General features: G+C 38.5%; 1 protein-coding gene across 2 annotated transcripts in view; it reads left to right on the top strand.

The window, feature by feature from the left end:
- Nucleotides 1-4,731: 4,731 nt before the first annotated feature.
- LOC135199478 (putative fatty acyl-CoA reductase CG5065) overlaps nt 4,732-24,277 on the top strand; it is a 105,497-nt gene continuing 85,951 nt past the window's right edge. For both annotated transcript variants that reach the window (XM_064227567.1, XM_064227570.1), the window contains exon 1: nt 4,732-4,819. The gene's annotated coding sequence lies outside the window, so the exon portion shown is untranslated. The remainder of the gene's footprint in view (nt 4,820-24,277) is intronic.

Below are 24,277 nucleotides of genomic sequence, written 5' to 3'. Positions count from 1 at the left end.
CAAGAAGTAAAAGATTCTGTCCCATATGTAAAGAATACATTAATAATTGGAGATATGAATGGACATATTGGGCAAGACAGGACAGGCATAGAGAGCATATTAGGACCATTTAGCATTGGAGACAGAAATAGAGAAGGAGAAAACATAATTGATTTTTGCATACTAAACCAGATGTCCATTATGAACTCTTTCTATAATCATAGAGACAGCCACAAGTGGACGTGGTACCGATGGAACTCGGCTTTAGGAGCATATACTGAAAAATCAATGATTGATATGGCAATAACAAATAACAAAAATATGGTCAGAGATGTAAAAAGCATCCCCTCTGTGTCATTCGATTCAGATCACAGGCTTCTCTTAATTAAATTAAAGATGACAAAACCAACCAATTAAAAGCCAAGTGAGAGAAAGATTTATTTTAGAGAATATGAGAGAAGAGGAGTGCTTAGTTAGATATCAAAACGAAATAAGTAGAGCTAAACAAATGCAACAGGATAGCAATGACCCAAATGAAAAATGGAGACACTTTAGAATGGCTGTAGTGGGTGCTGCTAATAATACAGTGCAAAAGAAAAGAGTTCGAGGTAGGAGGAAAAACAAACTGCTTGGTGGACCCCCACACTAAAGGCCGCTGTTGCAAACAAAATGAAACTCTTCAGAAAATGGATGAAAACTTTGAATTTGGAAGATCACAATAACTATAAAGAAGCGTCGAGAGAAACGGAAAGAATAAAAGCTCAAACAAAAAGAGAAACATGGGAAAGAATAGGAGAAGATCTGGGAAATGATCTCCAAGGTACCAGAAAACTCATATATAGCACTGCCAAAAACTATAGAAAGGGAAGCCAACCACCCTCTTATGTAATCAAAGACCCTATGGATGGGACAATTTTAACCGAACCCGAGAAATTGAATTAGGATGGAAACATCACTTTGAAACCTACTAAACAACGGAAGAAACAATGACCTTGAAGAGCATGTAGAATTTGATGTGGTTGGGGATGCAGAACCTGACATAACAACACTGGAGTTAAAAAATGCTCTCAAGAGGATGAGAATGGTAAGGCCCCTGGAGTGGATACAATACCTGCAGAGCTCCTTAAAAACATGGGGGAGGATGGAGTCATCTGGCTACTAGAGCTAATCGACATACTCTGGAATGGGCAAATGCCACCTGAAGACTGGAGAAGAGATCTAATATGCCCAATCTATAAGAAAGGTGACAAGACAAATTGCAGCAATTATAGAGGAATATCCCTAATGTCACATGCTTTTAAAGTATATGAAAGAATACTTGAAACTAGATTGAGAGGATATGTTGAACCAAAGCTGGGTGAATGGCAAAACGGTTTTCGACCAGGAAGAGGGACAACTGATATGATTTTCTCCCTCAAGATGATATTTGAGAAGAGCTGGGAATGGGACAGGGATAGATATATTGCTTTTATAGATCTAGAAAAGGCTTTTGATAGAGTACCAAGAATGAAAATATGGGATGCCCTAAAAGACCCTTACTATGGAAAATCCCTGAGAAACTTATAAGAGCAATTTATAACACCTATCAAAACATCAGATCCAGAGTAAAAACAAATCAAGAGAATGAAGACTGGTTTGAAATAAAATCAGGAGTAAGACAGGGCAGCGTCCTTTCGCCACTTCTTTTTATATTGTTCTTAGATAAATGTATGAGGGAACTAGGTGAGGATGAAGCTGCAGATATGACCATCAACCTTATGTATGCAGATGACCATGCAATGATAGCCCTCAGCAAAGAATCTCTCCAAGAAAACGTCAACAACTGGAACGCGATCTTAACAGCTAATGGAATGCGGATCAACAAGAATAAGACAGAGATCAAGCACTTATCACGAACACCAAGTAACGTAGATGTAGAATTAGAAGGTCAGACATTGAAACAGTGTAGAAATTTCAAATACTTAGGAGTAGAGTTTAGTGACCAAAACGATTCAAAACTGGAAACAACTACCCGAATACAGAAATTCAGTAACAACCTGTATCTGCTCTACCCACTAATGAAAGACAGAAATATACCTCGCCAAGTGAAAACCATAATATACCTCTCTATTTTAAGACCAATATTGACTTATGGCCATGAATCATGGACATTAACATCAAGAACTAGAAGCCAACTTCAAGCAGCTGAAATGAAAGCCCTAAGACTCATAAAAGGTGTAACAAGACTAGATAGGCTACGAAATGAAGACATTAGAAGAGAACTGGGAGTGGAGGGGATACTAGATTTTGTGGAGAGAGGACAGCTTAGATGGTTTGGACACACCAAAAGAATGGAGGAGGAGCGATATCCTATAAGGTTTTTGGAATGGACACCGGAAGGAAGGAGACCGGTAGGAAGACCAAAAATGAGATGGCTACAAAACATAGAGAGAGGAGTAGAGAGGAGAGGCTCTAGTTTGCGGGAAGTTGATGAGATGAGGCTCTATGATGATCGCCAAGAATGGAGACTGTTCCTGAAGCAGGACGACTGACAGGCCTGGAGGCCTACCTGGCGTCTGGTGAGAAAGGTGAGAAAGATCACAGGCATACCCTAAAAGAACAACAGACCCGCTATCTGGGCATTCCCATGCCGGTACGGACGTGACGTAACCCCCCATTATAGTAGCCACGTGTCTGCAAGTGATTTTTATAGGATAATGCAAAAGATCAGTATTGATCGACGTTGATCTTGTGCTGTGTGAAAAAACGGTTTCATGGTTTGGTAGTACTATAGATGACTGTTTGTGAACTGGCTGTATATTACCGTTTCGTAATACAAGTATTTTAGCACTATATTAAACTACAATGTGCCGTACGTAAGAAGAAGAAATTTTGAAAGATTACAGCTTCACATCTGAAACCAATGTTTCGACGTTGATCTAATGGTCTTCGTAAATTTGCTTTTAGACTTAGATACAGTATCCTAGAAGTCTCATAAACTGTTTTACCTCTAAATTCGGCGAACGTATTCTTAAATAGCAACATCGGAATGCACCAACGTACACACCTTAGCTGCTCATCTGTTTGTGAATTTTCATATGATCGCGTATACGTGCATTCCTTTATGAATTATAAACATCATTGGCATCCTGAGAATGAATATATGTTATTTGTATGCAAAAGACATGTGCAGTCTGATGGTAATTCGATTCCAGTACAGGTAGCTTGTTGTGTCGAGTAGGATATATATACTGATGTGTACATCTTTTCCTAGTCGCAAATTCACCCTTTTCTTACTAGCATTAATAGCCAGAATTATGCATCTCTAAAGTACTGTTCTTTACTAACTAACATAAGGTTGTCAGTATGACGGAGTATGAAGAATATGACTGGTATCAGTTCATTGAAGTAGACGCAATGTAGTACTAACTCCGTTTAGAATGAACTTTCAAAACACACACATCCTCAATTGAAAAAAGAATAATAATTCACAGCAGTATACATACGAGGGTTTGTTTTTAATATTAAAATACCGGCTTTAGTTGGTTTCAGTACACATTACTGCTTCTAAATTGACATTACGCGGTCCTTGATTTATTTTGTCAGAATCGTAATTACGCACACATAGGTGTGAAAAATCATTTGGCATACACATACACACACATACAAATATATATGCGTGTGGGTGCCAAATGATTTTTAAATTGTGGTGGATTTCAATCGTGGTTGCAACCAACTTACAGGAGCTCCCACCGCGAGCAATCTCATTCTAATGCATTTATCTCGAACCACCCTCTCTGCAGTTGACAGGTTTATAGATAATCTTGAGATACCGTAATTCATTTAGAAAAGGCTTATCGTTTTCAATGAAAACTCTGGGAAAACCTGCAGTCCTGTTCTATAACTGAAAATCAGCATTAATGTATGCTACTTTTATATTATAATGGCGATTTCCTTGTCAGTTTATACCTAAATTATGCCGGCAAAAGTTTGTTTACTCACTTAACACTTTTCCTAGTAATACTTATTAATTTTTTATGATAGTAATTTATTCAAAGGAATCTAAGACAAGTGTCTGCAACCAGAACTTCTTCCACTTACCACTGGATGAATCACGATTCATCCAGTGGTGATGTATGAGCAGAGAGTCTGGACATTGTCTAGCAAGCCCCAACGGGTAGTATTTTGTACCTTCGTTAAACGGAATTCGTTGCTTTTTCTCCCCAAAATACTCCCCCAGATACTTGCGTATGCCATTCCCCGTAATTAAAATGATTCAATGCAGGTAATTGCGGTTCAAATTAGCGCATCAATCGGTACTTAAATAACCAAATGTACTATTAACGAAATGCATATTTGCGATTGCGTGGTGGTGTATTACATAACCGTCTCCGGTACGCGGGATGTATAATGGTTCTTTCATGACAGATGGCGTGGGAATATTCAAGCGGCTTAAAATATACGCTGCAGTCGTGGAGGTGAGTTTAATTTTATTGTTCATCGAATGCTTTGGACGCATATTACGAGCTGCTGTTGTTGGAGTTTGTACACGCCTTTCTTCAAACACTCCCCGACGAATCGTGTCGGAAAACTCAAACGCCTGAAAAGTGACGTCCATGGAGGGGAGTATGTTTTAAACTAATCATCGAATGTTTTATATGTATATGATAAGTTTAATCAGTGTCTGGACATTCTTTTGCCTTTCTTTTCGCGCCCCCGAAGTTGAGAACCACCATTGCACGAGAGGGAGAGAGAGAGAGAGACTGCTGCAATCTCTAACCCCAGCAGGTGGAAGCGGCGCTTCGTCGTCAGTCTCTTTCGCACTGTGGTGTCGTGAGGGTCATCGTCTGCCGCTGTTCCGGTAAGTGGAGACCACCACCTTCCCCGCCCCCGTCGAATTTCTGGGGCCTTGCCCTCCGAAAGCGAACCTGCCAGCGGGGTCGTGGACGCCACGAGGCCTGCGAGAGGCCGAGGGTTGAGGGGAAAAGTGACGTATGTTGCGGGAATCGTGGAAAGAAGAAGGTGGAGGGTAGGGGGGGAATACTGCTGTACCAACTGACAGCAGCAGCAGGAGGCTGTGTTTAATCGATAAGTGTTCCCGCCGCCAAATATACATTTCGACACACCAGTCCTTTTTCCGTCGGCTTTGCCGCGAATGGCGTGAAATTCGCCGTCGAATTCGCGCGGAATTTGCGAAACGGGGATGCGATGGTTAGGGGGGAGGGAAACGCTATAGAATAGTATACCGGTATGAACAGTACGTCGATGGCAGATAGGCGTATGCCGCAGTGCGGGGCAGGCGAGGAGGGGAAGGAGGCGTGGTGAGGAAAACGTTCATTAAATTTGGCTGCCGAATATTTTAGCGTTTCGCCCCCTCGCCTCCCCCCTCCCCTCCTCCTCCCACCCTCACACACACACACACACACGCCCATCTCTCCCACGACCGTTTCTGCTGCAGCGCCCGCGGGAGGAGGAGGAGGAGGAGTAAGAACAATGAGATGCGATCTCAAGGGCGTGAATCGCCCGTGAATTTGGTCTTCTCTTGTCGCTTAACCCCCCGACCCCCCCCCCACCCTCAGTCCCCCTCACCCACCCCCGCCCCCCATGACCGAACGAAACGTCAGGATAGGCAACAGCTACGTAGAGTTGTCAGTTCACTGTCGTCCCTTTAGGTTTAAAGATGACGTAATACACTGTGCCCGTCGCCTTTGGTATTATGGCGATACGGTGGCTCCCTTGGGTGGTTTTCGACCGGAGACAGAGATCGTCTCAAGTATTTGCGGAGGGATTAAATTACATTAAATTACGACGAATATCTTTTCGCGATGGAAATCATTGTTTCGCGGCCATTTACTTAAATTAATCGCCAGAAGTTAACGGTTCTGGTTGCATTATGTTGCTCGACTTTTCATCCTATCCCCTAATATATTAAATATTCCTAATATCCCCAATATTCAAGCCAATTATGATGGTTGGAAGGGCAACTCGAATTAAATTATGGCCCCCTGGTGATGTTAGTTTATTCATTATTCACAAAAATGAAGAGATAAGTCGTTTTGAGTCCGAAACAAGTTAATAAGCTAGATAAACACCCTGTATATATATATATATATATATATATATATATATATATATATATATATATATATATATTACATTAGACCTATAAGGTTTCACACACTGACGTTTGAATTTTATGTTTGATGTGGAGTTTAAAGCTCAAGTTGAAGAGCGATTGATAACTATTTTGAAATTTATTAAAGGGAGAATGTTTTCATGAAAGACCACGAGATTCACGCTCAGATAAGTCAAAGAGTTAGCAAGGCCTATCGGAATGTCAACTGATAGGCCTAAGTCCGGTTGTGATATGGCATTAATAAGTCTGTTGGAGACCCATACGAAATATTACTCAGGTTAACGTTTTGAAATCCATCATTTGAGAGAGAGAGAGAGAGAGCCTAAACCAAATTATCCAAATAATCGGTGTTTCAGTTTTTTTTTATATTAATTGATCATTCTTTATTTTGATTTTTGCATTATACGTATTACGTAAGGCACTACTTGTGTGAATAACAGCATCTTGCCTGTAATATTGTTTTTTTTTTTCGTATAATCATCCGTCTACCTATACTTTTCTATCTGTTAGTGTATCTAGACACGCGCACACATAAACACACACACGTGTATGTATATTATGTATAATTATATATATATATATATATATATATATATATATATATATATATAGATATATATATATATATATATATATATATATATATATTATATATATATATATATATATATATATGATTATGCCACATAATTGAAATTTAAGTTCTTATCCTAAGACAGCTCCTGTTATCAACTCAAGAATGTCCTTGTGATACATTAGACGTTTCAAGGTCACGATAGCAGGAGCTATCGTAAGCTAAGAACAGCATTGTTTACATTTTCCTTTACGTTGTGTAGATGACGATATGAACGTAATAGAAATTCACCCTACTTAGGTAAAAAGGAAAATGGGCGCGGCCAACGTAGGGAAAAGAAATATACAGAAAATAACGGTAAACCTGTCAAGAGAAATGACAAATATAAACAAGTACGATAACGAACAAAGAAAAAATAAAACAGCCTTGAATTGAAATTCATGTGAGCCTGCAACAAGTTAGACGCTCCAAATCTCCAAATACACGATTAGAGTTTGCCATAATTTAGTCACTGATTAAACTACAAGAGTAGTGTATGGTATTGGTTCTCATTTTAGAAAATAAATGGCGAATCGTACTACACGGTGGAAGATACGCAGGCAACTCCTTCCGTATCTTTTACTATACCACCATTCATTATTCTCTTTCTTCCATCTTACGTGCCACCCTCACTTTACAATTGTTTCAACATTATTTTCAGCGCTGAATGACCTCGTAGCTCCCAGTGCTTGGCCCGTGTTTTAAATTTTTCATTCGGTTGAGCTATATTGGGAAGATCTGCCTGCAAAGGATTTGACAATGATATGCCCAGTTTTATTTGTACGCAAGTGAGAGAAGAGATAGACTGAATAGGCGTAATGCCCATCAACAAACAGGGAGGGTTTCCATGCGTGTATTCAACACGTTGCACACCAAGAAACGACTGTTCGCCAGCATTTTGTTAAAAATAGACACGTTATATTAAGAGCTGACAACTTGGCTCCCAACTTGACTTGAAAAACAAGGCCTCATGAATAAAAACAGGGAAAAAACTATCAAATGAGCATCTCAAGCACCCAGGACCTTTGCAAAAGCAGAACTATAAACCGTAAACTGGCTATTATGATGGAATTATGTAAGATAGGTGGCATTAGGCAGGGCAAGAGGCGCTTGAGTAACATGACCGGTTATCCAGCATGTGGATAAACAACCTCTCCTAGCTAACAGGAAAAATGCAGTTGTGGAGCCAAGTAAGGCAACAGTTATCACGCGGAATCGAAGGAAAGTGCCAACTGGATGTACAGTACAGACAGAAGCATCAAGGTCGATTGAAATATTCTTTATTTCATATTATATACCTGCTTGGCTTCAGGGAACAGAGATCAGGCACTTTCGAGTTTCTCATTGCTCTGCATTCTCCTTCAAAACAGTGAATGTCTGAAGACAAATATAGCTCTGTCTTAGGCAAAGGAGTCGTCGGTGAGTCTACAAAAAAAACCATAGATTTCAGGGTTTGTCCACTCTGTGTTGCTGAGTTTTGATGGTATGGGTTTCCTTTGCAGTGACTATACATTCATGATGAGATGGAGCATCGAGTTTCTGAGCCACAACTCTTAATCCGGTTGAATTTTTCCATGTCACGTCAGACCTAATTCTCTTCCAAAGTTTATGGCGACAACTTCTCCAAATAAGCTAGGCCCGGAGTCAGTCGTTCAGTTATGATGATTCAACAGGTGAATAGAATGTCACCTATTAATTCTGTATTATTATTATTATTATTATTATTATTATTATTATTATTATTATTATTATTATTATTATTATTATTATTATGCAGAAGATGAACCTTATTCATATGGAACAAGCCCACCACAGGGGGCCATTGATAAGAAATTCATGCTTCCAAAGAATATTATGAGGCTCTTTACAAATGGGAAATGCAGAAAGGAGAGGTCACTTATTACAAAAAAGAAAACCCTTTTCCTTAGACGTAGAAAAGGCCTCACTTCCTCCTACAACTGGGATCAGTTCACATTCACCTCGTTCCACGGTGGACGAGTGGTTTTCGAGCTGGGCTGCCAATCCGGTGGTCCCAGGTTCGATTCCCTGCTCGGTCAATGCGGAATCAGAGAAATTTATTTCTGGTGATAGAAGTTCATTTCTCGATATAGTGTGGTTCGGATCCCACAATAAGCTGTAGGTCCCGTTGCTAGGTAACCAATTGGTTCCTAGCCACGTAAAAGAAAATATCTAATCATTCGGGCCAGCCCTAGGAGAGCTGTTAATCAGCTCAGTGGTCTGGTAAAACTAAGATATACTTAACTTAACCTCGAAAGGCGATTTCAAAAATTCCACTTTGTGAGACCATTTCTTCCCAAAACTTCATTCAAGCCATCTATCCAGTTATTTTTTTAAAAGGAGATCTTCGTCTCACCAACCCATCGTCGGCCATTCTTTCCACAACACTAAACCATCCCAACCGCGTAGGTGGGTATGGTGCCGTGAGTCGTCCTCCCCACCCCTGTACCGCCATTTATATTCTCTTTCCTCCATCTTACTGTCCTAATTCTCCTAACAATTGACTTTTAGTGCAACTGCGTTGAGGTTCTCCTCCCGTTCCATCTAAGGCCCCGTCCATCGGTCGAGCTTTGCTCGACGAACTTTGTCCGATGTGACATCAGAAGCGTAGAAACAGCTAGAAAAGTCAGAACTTTGCCGCGGTTTCTCCGCTTCTGACGTCACATCGAACAAAGTTCGTCGAGCAAAGCTCGGCCGTGTGGACGGGGCCTTACAGACCTTTTCACCGTCAGTTTCCGTTTCAGCGCCGAATGGCCTCAGTTGCCCCAGTGCTTGGCATTATGCCTGAAATCTATATATGTCAATTTGTTAAAAACCAACTCAGAACTGCATTCCATCTTATCACCTAAGGTAACATTTTTATCACTGCTGCCTTTCTCAGCATATTCATTGCTCCAACACTTCAGTCTACACCAGCAGTTCTTATTGTCATGTTTTTTGTCATTAAAAAACAAAAACAAAAAATCACGCCTCAGTTGAGAGGAAAGTGAAAGTACAGGTAACCGATCCTCAACATTTCCCCAGGTTAAATCTATCCTGTTCTAATTAATAGCAGTATATTACAGAGTCAATTCTTGCTACAATACTTTGAAAACTTAACCAGATGCCATTTTTCTGAACGAGAACAAATCCCGTTTTCTGTTCACGTCATACTGTGGACTCTTGGAGGAATAATGGTAAACTATTATTCCCCTAAGTGTGCACTGTAGGAGGCATCCATGAAGGTTGTTTGCAGAGTGCCCTAGGCCACCATCTGCAACCCCCCCCCCCTTTACCGTACCCCCTTTCATATTCTTTCTTCCATCTTATACTTTCCTCATCCCTCTCCTAACAGTTGATTCAGAGTGTATATAAATGCGATCTTTTGCGTCCTGTAACACCTGTCAGACCTTTTATTTTCAATTGCCCTTTCAAGACTGAATGACCTCGTAGGCCCCAGTGCTTGGCCTTTGCCCGAAGTTCTTCGCCACGAAAACAATAATAGGGAGTAAAACCCTGAGACTTTCTTAGGGTACGTAGACGTTATAATCTCATCATTAAGCCTTTGGAGCGCCTCAGTGGCGTGATCGTTCAGGTCTTGACCTGCCACCTCGGTGGCCGCGAGTTTGATTCTCGGGAATTCCGCTGAGGGGTGAGAGATGTGTATTTCTGGTGATAGAAGTTCACTCTCCACGTGGTTCGGAAGTCACGTCAAGCCGATGGTCCCGTTGCTGAGTAATCACTGGTTCCATGCAACGTGAAAACACCATAAAAAAAAATGAGGCCTCTGGGAAGGAAAAGTTTATTAGATCAGGGCATAAACTGAAAACGTGGAAAATGCGGAAATTGTGTTTTCCGGCCGTGTTTGCCTAAGACTTGTCATCGGCTGCCCGACGGAACTGGGGCACGAACCGCGCGCCAAACTAGTTTTACTTTTAATGTCGATGTTGCATTCTCTTAACACTCGCAAGTTGTCGAGTTAAAAAAAAAAAAAAAAAAATTCCTTTCGGTCTTAGGGCATCAAAGTCTTTAGTCAAATTCACCATCGATTGTAGATGCTGTGGTGTGTTTGTGAGATATATGAATGTGTATAATTATAGATAATGTATGATGTAAGTATGTATATGTATACACACACATTTATATATATCAAGAGAGAGTGAGAGTATACTTGCAGATCATCTAACCTCCTTGCTGTAGAGGTCGGAAAGCCTTCCTGTCTGTCTGTCTGTCTGTCTGTCTGTCTATCTGTTGGGTCAGAATTGGAGGTTGTTTAAGAGTCACTGGAGTGACCTGTGGTATGGCATCTTTGCTCATCCGAAAAGGGTATCTTAGAACTTTTTCCTCATCCGGCAGGGTATTCTAGAATTTCCTACTCATCTGGCAGGGTATCCTAGAACTTTCTACTCATCCAGCAGGTAATCGAAGTATTTTTTGCTCATCCAGCAGGGTATCCTAGAACTTTTACCTCATCTGGCTGGGTATCCTAGAACTTTCCACTCATCCAGCAAGGTATCCTAGAACTTTCCACTCATCCAGCAAGGTATCCTAGAACTTTCTACTCATCCAGCAGGTATCCTAGAACTTTCTACTCATCCGGCAGGGTATCCTAGAACTTTTCCACTCATCCGCAGGTAACCTAGACTTTCCACTCATCCGGCAGGGTATCCTAGAACTTTCTACTCATCTGGCAGGGTATCCTAGAACTTTCCATTCATCCGGCAGGGTAACCTAGAACTTTCTACTCGTCCGGCAGGGTATCTTAGAACTTTCTACTTATCCGGCAGGGTATCCTAGAACTTTCTACTTATCCGGCAGGGTAACCTAGAACTTTCTACTCATCCGGCAGGGTATCCTAGAACTTTTCTATTCTACCGAACACCGTCAGGGTATCCTAGAACTTTCCACTCATCCGGCAGGGTAACCTAGAACTTTCTACTCATCCGGCAGGGTATCCTAGAACTTTCTACTCATCCGGCAGGGTATCCTAGAACTTTCCATTCATCCTGGCAAGGTAACCTAGAACTTTCTAGTCAATCCGTTTCAGGGTATCTTAGAACTTTCCTACTTATCCGCAGGGTATCTTAGAAACTTTCTACTTATCCCGGCAGGGTAACCTAGGAACTTTCACTCACTGGGCAGGGGTAATCCTTAGAACGTTTCTACTTCATCCAGGCAGGGTAATCCTAGAAGCTTTCTACTCATCCGGTGGCATGGGTATCCTAGAACTTTCTAACTCAATCCGTCAGGGGGTTCCTAGAACTTTCTACTCATACCTCAGGGTATCCTAGAACTTTCCCCCACTCATCCGGCAGGTAACTCTAGGAATTTTTCGACGCATCCGGCAGGGTATCCCAGAACTTTCTACTCATTCCGGCCAGTGTACCTGAACTTTCTCCATCATCCGGCAGGTAACTGAAACTTTTCTACTCATCCGGCAGGGTATCTTAGAACTTTCTACTTATCCGGCAGGGTATCCTTGAACTTTCTACTTATCCGGCAGGGTAACCTAGAACTTTCTACTCATCTGGCAGGGTATCCTAGAACTTTCTAGTTTCATCCGTCAAGGGTATTCCTAGAACTTTCCACTCATCCGGTCAGGGTAACCTAGAACTTTCTACTCATCCGCAGGTATCCTAGAACTTTCTATCTCATCCATCCGCAGGGTAGCCTAGAACTTTTCCACTCATCCCTGCCAGGGTAACCTAGAACTTTCTACTCATCCTGCAGGTATCTTAAGAACTTTCTCTACTTATCCGGCAGGGTATCCTTAGAACTTTCTACTTATCCGGCAGGGTAACCTAGAACTTTCTACTCATCCGGCAGGGTATCCTAGAACTTTCTACTCATCCGGCAGGGTATCCTAGAACTTTCCACTCATCCGGCAGGGTAACCTAGAACTTTCTACTCATCCGGCAGGGTATCTCTTAGAACTTTCTCTCATCCTTATCGGCAGGGTATCCTGACCTTTATCCCTTATCCGGCAGGGAACCTAGAAACTTTTCTATCATCTGCTTTTTTCAGGGTATCCTAGAACTTTCTATTAATAACGGAACGGGTATCCTAGAACTTTCACCATCCGGCAGGGTAAACCTAGGAAACTTCCACTCATCGGGCCGGGTTTCCCTCAGAACTTTCTACTCATCCGGCGGGTATCCTAGAACTTTCCACTCATCCGGCAGGGTACCTAGAACTTACTCACCGGCCAGGGTATCTTAGAACTTCTACTTATCCCGGCAGGGGTATCTTAGAACTTTCTACGTTTATCGGCAGGGTAACCAGATCTTTATCATCGGCAGGGTATCTACTTTCTTATTCACCGGCAGGGTATCCTAGAACTTTCCATCCATCGGCAGGGTAACCTAGAATTTTCACTCATCCGGCGGGATAATTTAAGAACTTTCTACTATCCGCAGGGTATCCTAGAACTTTCTAATCATCCGGAAGGGTTACTAGAACTTTCTATAAAACGGCAAGGTATCCTAGAACTTTCCACTCATTCAGCAAGGTATCCTAGAACTTTCCTACTTACCAGCAGGGTATCCAGAACATTTCTATCATCCAGCAGGGATCTAGAACTTTCCATATCCGGAAGGGTATCCTAAAAACTTTCCACTCCATCGGCAGGGTATCCATTTAAACTTTCTACCTTACCTCCGGCAGGGTACCCTAGAACTTCTACTCATCCGGGCAGGGTATCTTAGAACTTTCTATCATCAGCAGGTATACCTAGAACTTTCACTCATCCGGCAGGGGTATCTAGAACTTTCCATCATCCAGTAAGGTATCCTAGAACTTTCTCTTATCAGCAGGTACTAGAAAATTTCTATATCCGGCAGGGTATCTACAACTTATATGATCCCGGCAGGGTATCCTAGAACTTTTCCACATCCAGCAAGGTATCCTAGAACTTTCTACTCATCCGGCGGGTACCTAGAACTTTTCTAGCATCGGCAGGGTACCTAGAACTTTCACTCCATCCGGCAGGGTTATCCTAGAACTTTCACTCCATCCAGGAAGGTAATCCTAGAACTTTCTACTTATCCAGCAGGGTATCCTAGAACTTTCTACTCATCCGGCAGGGTATCCTACAACTTTCTACTCATCCGGCAGGGTATCCTAGAACTTTCCACTCATCCAGCAAGGTATCCTAGAACTTTCTACTCATCCGGCAGGGTATCCTAGAACTTTCTACTCATCCGGCAGGGTATCCTAGAACTTTCCACTCATCCGGCAGGGTAACCTAGAACTTTCTACTCATCCGGCAGGGTACCTCGAACTTTACTCATCCGGCAGGGTACCTAGAAACTTTCATTCATCGGCAGGGTAAACCTTAGAAAACTTTTACTCATCCGGCAGGGTATCTTAGAGCTTTCTACTTATTCAGCAGGGTATCCTAGAACTTTCTACTCATCCGGCAGGGTATCCTAGAACTTTCTATTCATCCGGCAGGGTAACCTAGAACTTTCTACTCATCCGGCAGGGTATCTTAGAGCTTTCTACTTTTCCAGCAGGGTATCCTAGAACTTTCTACTCATCCGGCAGGGTATCCTAGAACTTTCCACTCATCCGGCAGGGTAACCTAGAACTTTCTACTCATCCGGCAGGGTTATCTAGAACTTTCTACTCATCCGGCAGGGTATCTTAGAACTTTCTACTCATCCAACAGGGTAACCTAGAACTTTCTACTCATCCGGCAGGGTATCCTAGAACTTTCTACTTATCCAGCAGGGTATCCTAGAACTTTCCACTCATCTGGCAGGGTATCTTACAACTTTCTACTTATCCAGCAGGGTATCCTAGAACTTTCCACTCATCCGGCAGGGTATCTTACAACTTTCTACTCATCCGGCAGGGTATCTTACAACTTTCTACTCATCCGGCAGGGTATCTTACAACTTTTCTAACTACATCCGCAGGGTATCTTACAACTTTTCACGGTATCCGCAGGGTATCCTAGAACTTTCCCACTCATCCGGCATTATTTCTTACACTTTCTACTCTCCTACTCATACCGGCAGGTTATACTAGATCTTTCTACTCATCCGGCAGGGTATCCTAGAACTTTCTACTCATCCGGCAGGGTATCTTACAACTTTCTACTTATCCAGCAGGGTATCCTAGAACTTTCCACTCATCCGGCAGGGTATCTTACAACTTTCTTTCCTACTCATTCCGTCAGGGTTCCTAGAACTTTCTCTCCATTCGGCAGGGTATCTTACAACTTTCTCCTATTTATTACGGCATTTGGGTAGCCAGGAACCTCCAATTTTCCACTCATCCCGGCAGGGTATCTTACAACTTTCTACTCCTCCGGCAGGGTATCCTAGAACTTTCTACTCATCCGGCAGGGTATCTTACAACTTTCTACTCATCCGGCAGGGTATCCTAGAACTTTCTACTCATCCGGCAGGGTATCCTAGAACTTTCTACTCATCCGGCAGGGTATCCTAGAACTTTCTACTCATCCGGCAGGGTATCCTAGAACTTTCTACTCATCCGGCAGGGTAACCTAGAACTTTCTACTCATCCGGCAGGGTATCTTAGAACATTTTGCTCATCTGGCAGGGTATGTTGGAACTTTTTCCTCGTCCAGCAGGTTATCTTGGAACTTTTTCCTTATCCGGCAGGGTATCCTAGAACTTTCTACTCATCCGGCAGAAAGTTCCTAGTACTTGGTGGTCATTCAGCAGGGGTACCTTGGGTACTTTGTGGTCATCCATCTGAGTATTCTTAAACTTTTTGCTCATCCAGCTCAGGCTATCTTGGAAGCTTTTGCTCATCCAGCATGGTATCCGGAAACTCTTGTAGCTCATCCGGCAGTGTAACCAGAGACTTGTCTAGAGTTCACTGAGAGTAGTGAAGATGAACTGGCCATCGATGCCATAGGTTAGGGGCGAGGCCTTGAGTTTGGATAACGAGCGATCTCGCCTGCTTTGTGACGCACGACAGGTTTAGGTGAAGCTCCAATTTGATATCGTAGGTGCTCAGTGCTTTACATTGTTCGTGCCCACGGGGCATGCTGCTCAAGTTCCATAGATTTTCTTGTGACAACGCTAGGACAGGCTCGTGCAAGTGTCGCTCTTTCTGGCAGTGCATACGAGCAATAGTAGTCCGTGACGGGTCTATTCAGTGTCACCCATAGTGTGTCATGTTGCTCAAAATTCTTTTGATACGAGCGTGAAAGTGTGAAGTTTCGTTCTGTGATCTCCGCTCAGTTCACACAAGCAATTAGACGCCAGCTCAAAGAGAGCTGAGATGAATTACAATCACGGGTGTGTGTGTATGAAGCTTACAAGATTGCTGTAACGTGTAGAGAGAGAGAGAGAGAGAGAGAGAGAGAGAGAGAGAGAGAGAGAGAGAGAGAGACGAGAGAGAGAGATATCTCGAGATAAGACGACGAGAGAGACGAGATGAGATGAGAGGAGGAGAGAGAGAGAGAATACATATGCATTCATACTGCCGGCACAAATATCTCTGAAAGCATGAGGTTGTATACCAGTGCGACGTAATCTCGTTACGAGCGGTTTGTCAATATCTGTGGTATGTTGACCCCCGTGGTATTCCGACAGTCTCTTCAACCCACGTTGATTATTTTTATTTATTTATTTATTTTGTTACTACTGCCAAGGATGTACTCGTTGGTCAGCTAACACCACAGTGAGACAAACATCACGTACGTATGAGTAGGGAAATATTGCGAGATTCGTAGGATAAGTACTTCTGGATTTTTTTTTTCCAGTTGACGAGTTATGATTATTATCCGCATCAAGAGTTGAATTGTATTCCGAGACGCTAAATCCATGCTTGCTGTAAGTGAACCGGAACCAAGGTAGACAAGCAAGCAAGCAGATTAATGACGCAAGTTGTCATTTTTAACGAGAACGTTGATGTCCAAATGTCACTGAGGAATGGGTTACGTGACCTTGAGCTACTGCTTATGATAATTGCTGTTTAAATTAAAATGTGCCTTGATTTTTAATGGGCCAAATGCAGTTGATCTTGTCTATGAAATATCTGAAGGATAAAGTGATTTCCCATAAAACAAATGCATTAATAAAAGTATAACGCGTAAAATTGTATAATAAAGTTTATTTGTAAGCAAATAATTAGTATACGTATACTGTAATATATATATATATATATATATATATATATATATATATATATATATATACATTAGTTGTTCCCAAATATACATTAGTAAGTGTACTTACTAATATAAACAATTGAACAATTAGTATATATATATATATATATATATATATATATGTATATAAATATAGATAATATAATATATATATATATATATATATATATATATATATATATATATATATATATATATATATATATATGTGTGTGTGTGTGTGTGTGTGTGTGTATACACTAATTGTTCCCAAATTTACGTACATTAGTATGTGTTATTGCTTTTATTAATTCCCCTTTTTTTATAAGAAATCACGGAAACCTTCAGAATATATATATATATAAATAGATAGATAGATAGATATATATATATATATATATATATAAATAGATAGATAGATAGATATACATACACAGTAATTTTTCCCAAATATCCATTAGTAAGTGTTATTGATTTTATTAATTCTCTTGTTTTTTATAAGAAATCACTGAAGCCTTTAGAAAATATCGTAAATAAGCTCAGTTGCATTTGTCTTAAGGATAATTCGCACCTTACAACAACAGCAATGATAACGACTGTCATCAGAAGTAAGCTCAATGTCACATAACTCATTTCATAACGATATTTCCACATTGAATTTCTTAATAAAAGAATAATGCTTGCGTCAAGTTATTCGGTTTGTGTGTACGTGTGGCCTTGACGCTTGGTGGACACTATAATGTATTTACGTTTTATCTAACGCATGCTTCTAGGGTGTCATTTTGTCTAAGTTAAGTATATCTTAGTTTAACCAGACCACTGAGCTGATTAACAACTCTCCCAGGGCTGGCCCGAAGGATTAGAAGGTATTTTTACGTGGCTAGGAACCAATTGGCTACCTAGCAACAGGACCTACAGCGTATTGTGGGATCCGAACCACATTATATCGAGAAATGAATATCTGTCACCAGATTACATTCCTCTGATTCCACGTTGACAGAGCCGAGGATTGAACTTCGGACCACAGGAATGGTAGTTCATTTTGTCTAAAATTGATAAAATTCCTTGGCAGCAGAAGGGAGTGGCCCTTTGAAGATAAACGCGGATAAAGAGTGAGACCAATCCAGCGAGACCTATCATTAAAACCACGTTCAGATTTCAATAGGGAAAACTTGAGTATACCTTTGTTGGGTTTCAGTTGATTGTAGAGCTTTCAGAGTTGGTGATTTTTTTATTTAAAAAATAAAAAATAACAAGTGACTTTTTTATTTATTTTATTTTTAATTTTTTTTATTTGTTAGATGTTTTTACAATCCCTTTTTTCCCTCAAAATGTATTTTATGACAGAATTACTATTGATTTATCTTTTAAGTTTCCAGTTCTGGCCTAAAGTATGTACTTGCAATTTTTCTTTACATCAAATTGAATAGATGCAGCAGTTATGCTCAGGTTTTTATCAACCTCCAAACACTATTTTTCCATTTGTTTGCTTTCAAATAAAAAAAAAACGGGAAAAAATTTAAAAAATCATGACTTTTTCAATGAAAAAATCACTTGATTAAATCCGTTTCATTTAGTCATTGCCAACCCTCAGAGATTTCCAATTCTCTAAAATTTTCAGTTTCATCTTTGGTGACAAATTTTCTTACCATCGGTTTCGTATGACAGGTCGTCTCATCCAGTGGGACGTTTGTGTGGATGTTTGTGTCGTGTTTTCCTCATTTTTCGTCGTTATTTATTGAATTTTTACCGTAGGAAAGTCAATTTTTTGGGCTCCACCCACAAAACCCAGCGTTTGTTGAAATCCTATAAGTAAAAATCATTCCCATAATAATCAGTCATTACAGTCAGTCAGACACGAAGTGACATTTTCAAAAATAGACATTAATCCCATATAGCCATTAGGGTAAGCGCCTCAGTGGCGTGATCGGTACGGTCTTGGCCTGCCACCTCGGTGGCCGCGAGTTCGATTCTCGGGCATTCAACTGAGAAGGGGGGGTGAGAGATGTATATTTCTGGTGATAGAAGTTTACTCTCGACGTGGTTCGGAAGTCACGTCAAGCCGTTGGTCCCGTTACTGAATAACCACTGGTTCCATGCAACGTAATACAAGCATTAGGGTATCATTCACCATTCAGCCTATACCCACCCAACTTTAACTATGCCCAGAATGAAGTTTTTTTTTTTTAAGGGGGCCGGTGTGTGGTTTCACTGAACTCGCAAAAAAAAAAAAAAAAAAAAAAAAAGTAGAACACTTGCATGACCTTTCTTATGCGGATTGACTGGTGGTGATGCAACACGATAGCGGCCAACGTGGACAAGATCACAGTAAAATATTGTGATAAAAGAAACAGTATAAAAAGGCTTTGGTTTCAGCACGACGAAAAACGTTTCGCCTTTCAATTCCACCAACTCCAAAAAAATCAAGAAGGTCTCGGTGGTCTCATTTCGACCAGAGACGCCAGTTTCACCTCACGTGGTGCACTGTAGGCATGAATGAAAGGTCTTTTCAGCGTCTCTTAGCTGGAAACTTTTTTTTTTTCATCCCTTTTGTTGTACCTCCATTCATATTCCCTTTCTAGCAATAATTGAAAAGTAACTTGACTAGGTCTCGGGATATCTGCATAGATGAGCCATATCTGTATGACATTCATTCACTGCGAAGTCGTTTATATATTTGGCATCCTGTACCCAATTCTGAATTCGTATATATTATATAATATATATATATATATTATATAGATATATATATCTATATATATATATATATAATAGATATATATATATATGTGTGCGATTCCTCTTAAGGAAGGTATAGGCGATGATGTTTCCCACCTTGGGGTCGATGTAACCTGTCTAAAGGTGAAGTTCTCTCTCTCTCTCTCTCTCTCTCTCTCTCTCTCTCTCTCTCTCTCTCTTTGTCGGGAGATAAGAAGGTCGCGATGACTTGCCAATTCTTATCTGTAAACTGTGAAAACATTCCTCACCACTGCGTGCATCAGCGTCACAATATTTGAAGAAATTTTTCGATAGCTTAAGTCCAACTTTTTTTTTGGGGAGGTGGGGCGCCAATGTTTTTGGTCATTGTGGGGGGAATATATATTTCGACACTGATGGCAAAACAGGTTCCGTCTGACTGCCTCCTCCTGGTGGTCCCGACTGAGACATACTGCGAGTCTTTTATTAAATCTTTCTAAAAACTTTTTCTTACTTTAAACAGATCTCTCAAATTATTTTTTTGTCTTTTACCAAATCTTTCTATTTTTTTATTTGCTTTTAAACAGATCTCTTAATTTTTTTGTCTTTAAACAAATCTTTTTAATTTTTTTGTCTTTAAACAAATACTTTAATTTTTTTTTACTTTAAGCAAATCCCATTAATTTTTTGTCTTTAAACAAATCTATTTAATTTTGTTGTCTTTAAACAAATACTTTAAATTTTTTGTCTTTAAACAAATCTCTCTAATTTTTTGGCCTTTAAACAAATACCTTTAATTTTTTGTCTTTAAGCAAATACCTTTAATTTTTTGTCTTTAAGGAAATACCTTTAATTTTTTGTCTTTAAGCAAATACCTTTAATTTTTTTTCTAAACAAATCTATTTAATTTTTTTTGTCTTAAAGCAAATACCTTTAAATAATTTGTCTTTAAACAAATACCTTTAATTTTTTCTCTTTAAACAAATACCTTTAATTTTTTCCTTAAACAAATACCTTACTTTTCCTTTAAACAAATCCCTTTCATTTTTTCTTTCAAACATCCATGAATTTTGACAAAATCCATATAATGCTTTGTCTTTAAACAAATCCATTTAAATTTTTATCTTTAATTTTATAAACACATCATCTATTTAATTTTTTTCTTTATAATAATCCCTTGTAATTTATTCTTCAAACAAATCCTTGTAATTTTTCCTTTAAACAAATCCCTCTAATTTTTTGTCTTTAAACAAATCCCTGTAATTTTTGTCTTTAAACAAATCCCTTTAATTTTTTTCTTTATAATAATCCCTTGTAATTTATTCTTCAAACAAATCCTTGTAATTTTTTCCTTTAAACAAATCCCTCTAATTTTTTGTCTTTAAACAAATCCCTGTAATTTTTGTCTTTAAACAAATCCTTTAATTTTTCGTCTTTAAACAAATCCCTGTAATTTTTTGTCTTTAAACAAATCCCCCTAATATTTTGTCTTTAAACAAATCCCTTTAATTTTTTTTAAACAAATCCCTTTAATGTTTTTTTTAACAAATCTCTAATGTTTTATCATAAAGAAACATATAATTTTCTTGTCTATAAACGAATCCCATCAAATTTTTGTTTATACAGATCCCTTGAGCGAACCCATCTAATTTGTTTGTCTTTAAGCAAATCCTCCACCCTATATTTTTTACCTTTAAACAAATCCAGCTAGTTTTTTGCGAAGATTAAGTCTGCAACGTCTTCGATTGGTCCAATCAATAAATTCATTTCTCGAAAGCGTTTTGCTTTTCACGTTGGGGAGATTTTGTTATACCAGTTTTCTTAAAAGCTGTGACATTTATTGATTTTCAAAAAAGGCTTTGTCAACATTACTCGTAATTGTCTTAACATTATTATTCTATTAGCATTGATGATAATGGTGATGTTGTGGAAATTATTATTATTATTATTATTATTATTATTTTAATTATTATTATTATTATTATTATTATTAGTATCGATAAATCTAAAACTAGGTGGTGCACAAACGTGATAAAAGCTAATGATATAAACACCGTGATAATTAAAAAAACCTAAAACCAAACTATATATAAACAAAATGATAAACCAGAAACCAAACTATATAAACAAAGGGATATGTAAACCCAAAACCAAACCACATAAACAACTAGATAAACCCGAAACCAGACGAAGAAAACAACGTGAAAAACCGAAAACTTGAAACCAAACAATGCAAACAAAGTGATAAACCGAATACGTTTCTAAAAGCTAATGATATAAACTACGTGATAAACCAAAAACCTAAAACCACCAAACACGTATCTAAAACCTAATGATATAAACAACGTGATAAACCTTAAACTAAAACTATACAATGGATATAACGTGATAAACCAGACATCTAAAGTCTAATAATGCCCTGATGAATAAAACAAAGCAAATGCCTTTGCGTGGATTGTACAGCATTTGCTTCACTCCCAATGAATAAAACAAAGCTAATGCTTTTGCTAGTAGCAAATGCTTACAGCTGACACTTAAGTTCAAGCAAATGCTTAGAAATGATCAGCAATTGCTTCATTTCCTATGAATAAAACCTAGCAATTGCTTATGCTTCTAAGCAATAGCTTACAAAAGTTTAAGGCAGCTCAGGAGGTGCTTGAAGCTCCAGTGAACCTCACATGATGCCAGATTTTCTTTCCATTTGTTCAAGGAAAACTCATCAAAATTGCTGTATGGTGTTATGTAATTGTGTTTCTATTGTATGTAAACATATCTATATATATATATATATATATATATATATATATATATATATATATATATTTATTTATGCATATATATATATGCATATATTTATTATATACACATATATAAAAAATTTATCGTATTATACAGGTAATATATATATATCTATATAATATATATTATATATATATATATAATTATATATGTATATATATATGTTTATGTTTATACAATAGAAACACAAAAAACACAATTACATAACACCATACAGCAATTTTGATGAGTTTTCCTTGAACAAATGGAAAGAAAATCTGGCATCATGTGAGGTTCACTGGAGCTTCAAGCACCTCCTGAGCTGCCTTAAACTTTTGTAAGCAATTGCTTAGAAGCATAAGCAATTGCTAGGTTTTATTCATAGGAAATGAAGCAATTGCTGATCATTTCTAAGCATTTGCTTGAACTTAAGTGTCAGCTGTAAGCATTTGCTACTAGCAAAAGCATTAGCTTTGTTTTATTCATTGGGAGTGAAGCAAATGCTGTACAATCCACGCAAAGGCATTTGCTTTGTTTTATTCATCAGGGCATTATTAGACTTTAGATGTCTGGTTTATATATATATATATATATATATATATATATATATATATATATATATATATACTGTTTATATATATAAATGTATAATATCATATATCTATATATATTATGCATATTGTATACACAATACACACACACACACACACACACACACACATATATATATATATATATATATATATATATATATATATTATATATATATATATATATTGTAGTATAAGTATGTTACCCTGCCCATAGAGTGTCATATATATATATATATATATATATATATATATATATATATATAGGTGTGTGTGTGTGTGTATATATATATACTATATATATATATATATATATATATATATATATATATATATATGTATATATATATATACACATATTATATATACATATATACACATATATTATATATATATATATATATATATATATATATATATATATATATATAATATTGTGTGTGTGTGTGTGTATATATATATAGGATCAATTCTATAGTGTGATATATATATATATATATATATATATATATATATATATATATATGTATATATACACACATATTATATATACATATATATACACATATATTATATATATAATATATATATATATATATATATATATATATATATATATATATATATATATAACACTATCTACGTTAATAACATACTCTACCTAAGCAGCAGATACAAGAACTGCAACTGTCCTTAACTACTACTACAAGTATCACAATCACTCTTACCATTTCTTCAGAGGCGTAACAATAGGGTGGCAGAGGTGGCAAAGTGCCACGGGCCCAGGGCCTATAATGATTAAAGGGGCCCATGGACGTAGAGTCACAGAAAGGGGGCCAAGGGACCCAAGGGATATGGGCCTATGGCCGTAAAAACAAAAAAACAAAATTTGGCTACTGCTTACCGTTATATTTTAATGATTTAAGAAAAAAATTATTTCAAATTCCTCAGTATAATACTGGTAAATGATTATTAACAGAAATTGAGAAGACAATACTCGTGAAGATGAGTGCAAACCTAGTACTACCTCAAAAGACCATGCACCTGAGCTCTCATTTGACACAATAACATCGTTGTGGCCTACAGACCGAGGACATTTTAAGGACCAAACAAAACGATTAGGCTTGCAATATCCACATATCTTTATAAATGGACGTTGCAAGCCTAATGGCCCTTCCAAAAAGGATGCAGAAGGTCGCTCTTTCTCTGGAAAATATTATCATGCAGTGTCCAAATCAGGTGTGAAAATCGAAAGGTCGTGGTTATGTATTCATTTGTTCTTGAAAAGGCTTTTGTGAGACATGTTGGTTGTTTGCTCATCGAGGAGCGAGTACATTTTGAAGTACTTGGATTGACTGGAAGCACATAGGTCAGGGTAT

This window comes from Macrobrachium nipponense, chromosome 25, assembly GCF_015104395.2.
Source record: "Macrobrachium nipponense isolate FS-2020 chromosome 25, ASM1510439v2, whole genome shotgun sequence".
Lineage (NCBI taxonomy): Eukaryota > Metazoa > Arthropoda > Malacostraca > Decapoda > Palaemonidae > Macrobrachium > Macrobrachium nipponense.
This window is presented reverse-complemented; position numbering and strand designations above follow the sequence as displayed.